We start from the raw sequence: 5,753 nt of genomic DNA on the forward strand, positions 1-5,753 counted from the left end.
CGATACTATAATTGACATCCATAAACTACTTTCCTTGAAGCATCTAAAAGTAATTTGTAGAAATTACTTAATTAGCCTCTCAGCAGTTCCCGGAAGTGGATTGCATTGTAATTACAGTGTACTTTGTATTCACAGTATTGATGGAGAGCATGAGCGCAGATATCTGTACAGCGCTACATGTGCAAAGGAAGCCGGGACCCGGTCAATAGGAAAGCCTGCACGGGCACATTCCTCACACTTGTTTGCTAAGGGGGACAGGTAACCAAGGTTGTTTTGTGTACTCTTCCTCCTCGTTAGTTTAGGTTTCCCCCAAAATATCTCACCGACTTTCGCATTTTTTCTGTTCTCTTTGCTCTCTGTCACAGACAAAAAAATTTAGATGTTTTGAAAAATAACTCACTGAGAATATACACTTCATGTTGTTTTCATAGGCTAAGAAAGAGGGAGACACAGATACAGAGGGAGACACAGAGGGAAAGAGTACAAATTTAGGAAAAGTCATTGGCAAGTGAAATTAAATGCCCAAAGCATGAAAGCTTATAGAAAGTTCAGGAAATACTTCTTACATTTGATGAGTCCAGAGTGGACAATACATCGGAAGTGTACTAAATTGAGTAATTGGAACAAATGCTTCTTTCCTTTCTGTATCCAGGCAGTTGGTCACATAACCCTGCATTTTCTCCCTTTAGAGGCAGAGGTTATTTCTCTAACCTTTGTCTTTGGACTGGGGCATGTGGTTCCCTGATTCAAAGGATGCTAGCAGACATTGTGCAAATTGAGGCTTAAAATGGACTTGCACAGTTGGACTTTCCTTCATGTGGTTCTTGTATTGCCACAGTAAGATGTCTCTGGGGCCCATCCAGTGGCATAACAGTTAACTTCGCATGCTCCGCTTCAGAGGCCCACGGTTTGCCTGTTCCGATCCTGGGTGTGGACCTACACACACTTCTCAAATCATGCTGTGGCAGGCGTCCCACATATAAAGTAGAGGAAGATGGGCAAAGGTGTTAGTTCAGGGTCAATCTTCCTAGCAAAAAGAGGAGGTTTGGCGGTAGATGTTAGCTCAGGGCTAATCTTCCTCAAAAGAATAAGAAGAAGAAGAAGAAGAAGAAGAAGAAGAAGAAGAAGAAGAAGAAGAAGAAGCAGCCTCTGCTAGCCTGCTGATACATAGAGGATGGGAGACAGATGAAAGAAACTGGCAATCTCTAGCTTGGAGCTAAGCCCAGATGAGCCCACCCTAAATAAACTTACGTACAAACTCACAGATGAAAATGAATGATTTCCATTTCAGGATCCAGAATTTTGGGGTAGTTTGTTTCACAATATTATTTTGGCAGCATTTGACCGATATAGAATGACACAGTGGAAATTGTAAGTTAGATTCAAGATACAGAGAGACTTTTATTTTAGATTTCATTTTTCTATAAGAAACTGTTCATTTTTGCATTTGTATACGCATTCACATGTTAGGGATAAACTAAACAAGAGCTTTAATTTACAATTTGATTTCAGTGTCAGTATTTAGAAGGCTCTGTTACATGGTGACTTCAACATTGTTTCTGGTCTTGACCTTAAAGAAACAGACAGCCAATTATTTCTCCAGCCAAAATGGCTTCACCTGGGATCAGCAAAGAACTACAATTTGGAGTGTGCAACTATGGCGAGCCACATGCAAGTCCTGAGCAACAAGGGGAGGAGAAACCCTCTTATAGAGGAGCAAAGAAAGTTGGGAGAGCTATTGTAAGCAAAAAGCCCATTGGAGGAGACTGGGAGATCAAAGCGTGGCGGCTTTTCATTGGCTGTGTTGTGACAGTCTCTCATTGGCTATTACTGGGCAGGAAGAGGAAGTCTTCTTCCTGTTGGGCTCTGCAATGGTTAATACATGTGAGAGCTCTCCTTTCTGGCCTCTCAACTCTATTTTAAGTGAGGTTTCTGTTTATTGATTTTCACACTGCTATTGCTGATCGAGCATATTCTTGACTAATAACTGTGAAATCTTTAGGTTACCTTCATTTCAAATTAGAATAAAACACCAATACCATGAGCAAAGCTTGTTGATAAAATTATTGCTAATAGCTGTATATTGACTTTCAGATATTGGTGAAATATTTGAGTCACACAAATGTTAAAGCTCATGAAACAAGCATGATGAAGTCCATGAGTGAGGTAGGAATTGCAAAAATTTAATACTTTTTTAAGCCTTTATTTGTGACTATCACATAGCCTAATGTTACAGAATTACTGAATGTGGGGAAGAAAGAAGCCCATTTTCATTATCTTTCCTCAAAGACAAGACACTAGTTAAAAATGATATTAAAAGCACATTTTCATGTAGTTACAATTTTTTTTCTGGTGATGAGACCTTTTAGGATCTACCTTAGCAATTGTATCTCAATAAAGCTGAAAAAAATTTTTGCCTTGTCACAAACTTGTACATGATGTTGAAAGAAAATGAAAAAGCAACTACTTATGGTGTTTCTGATATGATACATCATGAAGTATATTTGCTAAAATATTTAATCTAAATATAATTAATTCCTTCAACCTTGTTTCTAAATTATAGGAAATAAATGGAATTAAGAAGAAATCATTAAGTAAATCCAGAAGCAAGACAATCTATAAGACAACTGTCATTAGTTCATAAGAAATTGATGTCACAAAATAAAAAAGTTGAAGCAAGTTGAGAGTCGAAAAGTGACTAAGAAGATATAACAACCAAATTCAAGGAGTGAAATTAAATTGTATCGTATATCTAAAAATATTTATGAAGTCATTGTTGGAAAAACTCAGAGTATAAATATGCTATCTAGGCATGAAGTGTCATGGAATCTATACGTGAATTACAAGTGATTTAAAATAAATAAAACAGAGACAGAGAAAAAGAGAGAGAGGGAGAGTCAGCAAATAAGGCCCAAGGTTAACCGTGAAATCTGTGAAGAAGGAGTAAAATTATTTATTTAACTATTTTATATACTTAAGTGTTTTCATAATAAAAATTGAGGGAAAATCAACAGCATAATTTCAACAATACCCAAAAAGTAAGTTTAAATTTCTGCTCACACACACAAAAAACAAATACTGTACTTTGTAAATAATAACACAAACTGGGGACAAATTTTATTTTACAACCAGTCATAATCGATATGTTGCTGGACCCACTCGTTGACAGTCAAGGGGATTCTAATTTGCTGCTTGCTCTAAAAAGCCCTTAACATTTTATATCAGGAAAGGTGCATTATTCAATGTGTGTAAAATAAAAGGCATGTCTTCGTAGTTAAAAATTCAGAGATTATCTGTCTATTTTGAAAACGAACCACATCCTTCTTTGGCCACATTTCTTGATTCATATTGTAAGAATGAGTTTTAATCAGGCAGCAGGCATATGAGAAACACTAGAAGTAAAAGATCTAATGAGGATGACAATCCAAACTCAATTCAGGAAATGTTCGGAAAGCATCTTCCCTGAGCTATGAACCCTTTTACTTTGTGAGATTATTTGAATCAATCTACTTGAACACAAACAATGAAATCTTTCAAGTCCAAGTGTGGAAAAAAAGAGAAATCTTTGTCAAGTTCATTTACTGTTAGAGAATTAGGACAAACAACCAGGTGGCAGCCACTTCAGAGCTGACCAAAATCTAATGTGATTCTCCACACCCCTCTGGAGAAAGTGGGTATTATGTAGAATGTTGCCATCTTGTGCATGCTATGAGATCCGGCAATGCTGAGAAATAATTTTCCTTTAAAAAATCTGACTCAAAACACCTTTTGTAATTTATATTTGATAGTAAAAATTTTCAGTTTTTAGATTTAATTCTTAATCTCAGAAGCTTATTCTTTTTAGCAATGTTTGCCATTGATCTGGGCTTGGACAGGGAATTAATTTTAATATACACCCATTTCATTTGGTAAAAATGTATACTTGCAGCATCACTAAATCATACAAATATAAAATTAATTATAAATATTAAATACGTTATATTTAAATGCATATAACCATTTTTCAAACACCTTATTTAATTTTAAAATTGTTGACATTTTACTTTTTCAAATAAATTTTATCTAACTTTATCTTCTTCAAATATTCAAGTACGTCAAATAATTTTGTTACGCTAGCTTAATTTTACCTTGTTTTCCATTTCATTTTTAACATATTCAGTTTACCTGTATAAGTGTTCTAGTATTAGAAAGTCAAAGAAATTGGCAAGTTAGGATGCTTTCAAAGGGAAATTTAGTATTACTATCATCGATGGCAGTGATACTGTGAAGTATTAGAAATAACATACTAAATATTTGCAGATAGGGTGGCTATATACAATGAGTCTTGAGTGAAGTGTGATGCTTTAGTCATACACTTTATTGTATTTGCTCATCTCTCAGAGGTATTCACTAAAACTGGGGCGCTAACCATGTGAAGAAATGCGCATTCTCCGTGCTTTAGAATTTCATTCCCTGTGTACCAAGTACAAAAACCTGTAGTTTTCTCAAGAAACTTTACCTTCAAAATCTCTACATAAAAGAGCATTATGAATATTTTTATCAGCTGTATTTTAGCATTAAGTAAATAACTCAAATAAAGATTGGCTTGGCGTGTAACTGGTTTTAAGTGTGTCTAGTGGAAATTAGAAAGGTCTTTTTCTTTAAATGATAGATTTGTGATCACTGACTTAGCCTCCGTATCTGTCACTGGTCTGTTCAGTTGTCTGTTTCCTCATGAGTGAGACTGGGTAGGTTGTTGCTAGGAACTTACTCAGTCTGCTGGGTCACCCAGTGTGTTAGTGAGCAAGAGCTCAGAAGCGTCTCTATGATCTTATTTCTGAAGCATCGATTGTGAGGCCTCCTCTTTCACTTCTCATTTACTTTACTTGATTGTTCTCTCTTTTCTTCTGTCAGGTGTTCTGTCTTCTAAGGGTTGGTCAATTTTATTTTTTCAAAAAATTGACTCCTCCTTTTGATCTTTTGTCTTTCTCCTCTATTTCCTTTCTTCTGTTCTCACCTTTGTGACTTCCATCCTTCTGTTAGCTTTGGACTCAGTTTTCCCTTTTCCTAGTTCTGTGTGTTCTCACTTAGGTTGTCAATTTGAGGTCCTTCTTCTTTAAGACGTTACAAGTTGATCACTGTAAACTTCCCTCAGTATTATTTTTGCTGCATCCCATAACTTTGGTGTGTTTTTAATTCTTTTTGTTTGTCTTGAGCTATTCTTTAATTTCCCTCTTGATTTCCTCTTTGACCTAATGTCTGTGTAAGAGGCTGCTGTTTAATTTCCATCTCTAATGATCCAGGTTTCCTCCCGATATTGATTTCTAGTCTCACGCCATTGTGTTCAGGACAGATGCTTGGTATGATTTCAATCGTCTTAATTTTGTTAAGATTTGTTTTGTGACCTCAAACGTGATCTCTTCTAAAAATACTCTGTGTGCTCTTGAGAAGAAGGTGTATTCTGCTGCTCTTCAATAAAATGTTCTTAGTATTTAATGTCATTTATTTCTGCCATGTCCTTATTTTCCGTCTGGATGTTCTATCCATTGTTGAAAGATGGGTCTTGAATTCGCCGACTTTCAACTTGTATAATCTAGTGTTCAGAATACATAAATATCTCTTAGAACTCAATAATAAAAGACAAATAAAACAATTAAAATAGGCAAATGGTTGAAATAGACATTTCTCCAGAAGATATGCAGATGGCCAATAAGCACAAGAGAGATGCTCGATGCCATTCATGATTAGGGAAAGGGAAATTCAAACCACAATGT

The 5,753-nt window shown here is 35.7% G+C and overlaps 1 long non-coding RNA gene across 1 annotated transcript; it reads left to right on the forward strand.

The window, feature by feature from the left end:
• The first annotated feature begins 2,075 nt into the window (after window positions 1-2,075).
• On the forward strand, window positions 2,076-5,478 carry LOC138919081 (uncharacterized). Its single transcript, XR_011428987.1, has 2 exons — window positions 2,076-2,166; window positions 2,564-5,478. It is a non-coding gene; the product is annotated as an uncharacterized lncRNA (long non-coding RNA).
• The last annotated feature ends 275 nt before the right edge of the window (window positions 5,479-5,753 follow it).

The sequence above is a fragment of the Equus caballus genome, chromosome 19 (assembly GCF_041296265.1).
Source record: "Equus caballus isolate H_3958 breed thoroughbred chromosome 19, TB-T2T, whole genome shotgun sequence".
Taxonomy (NCBI): Eukaryota; Metazoa; Chordata; class Mammalia; order Perissodactyla; family Equidae; genus Equus; species Equus caballus.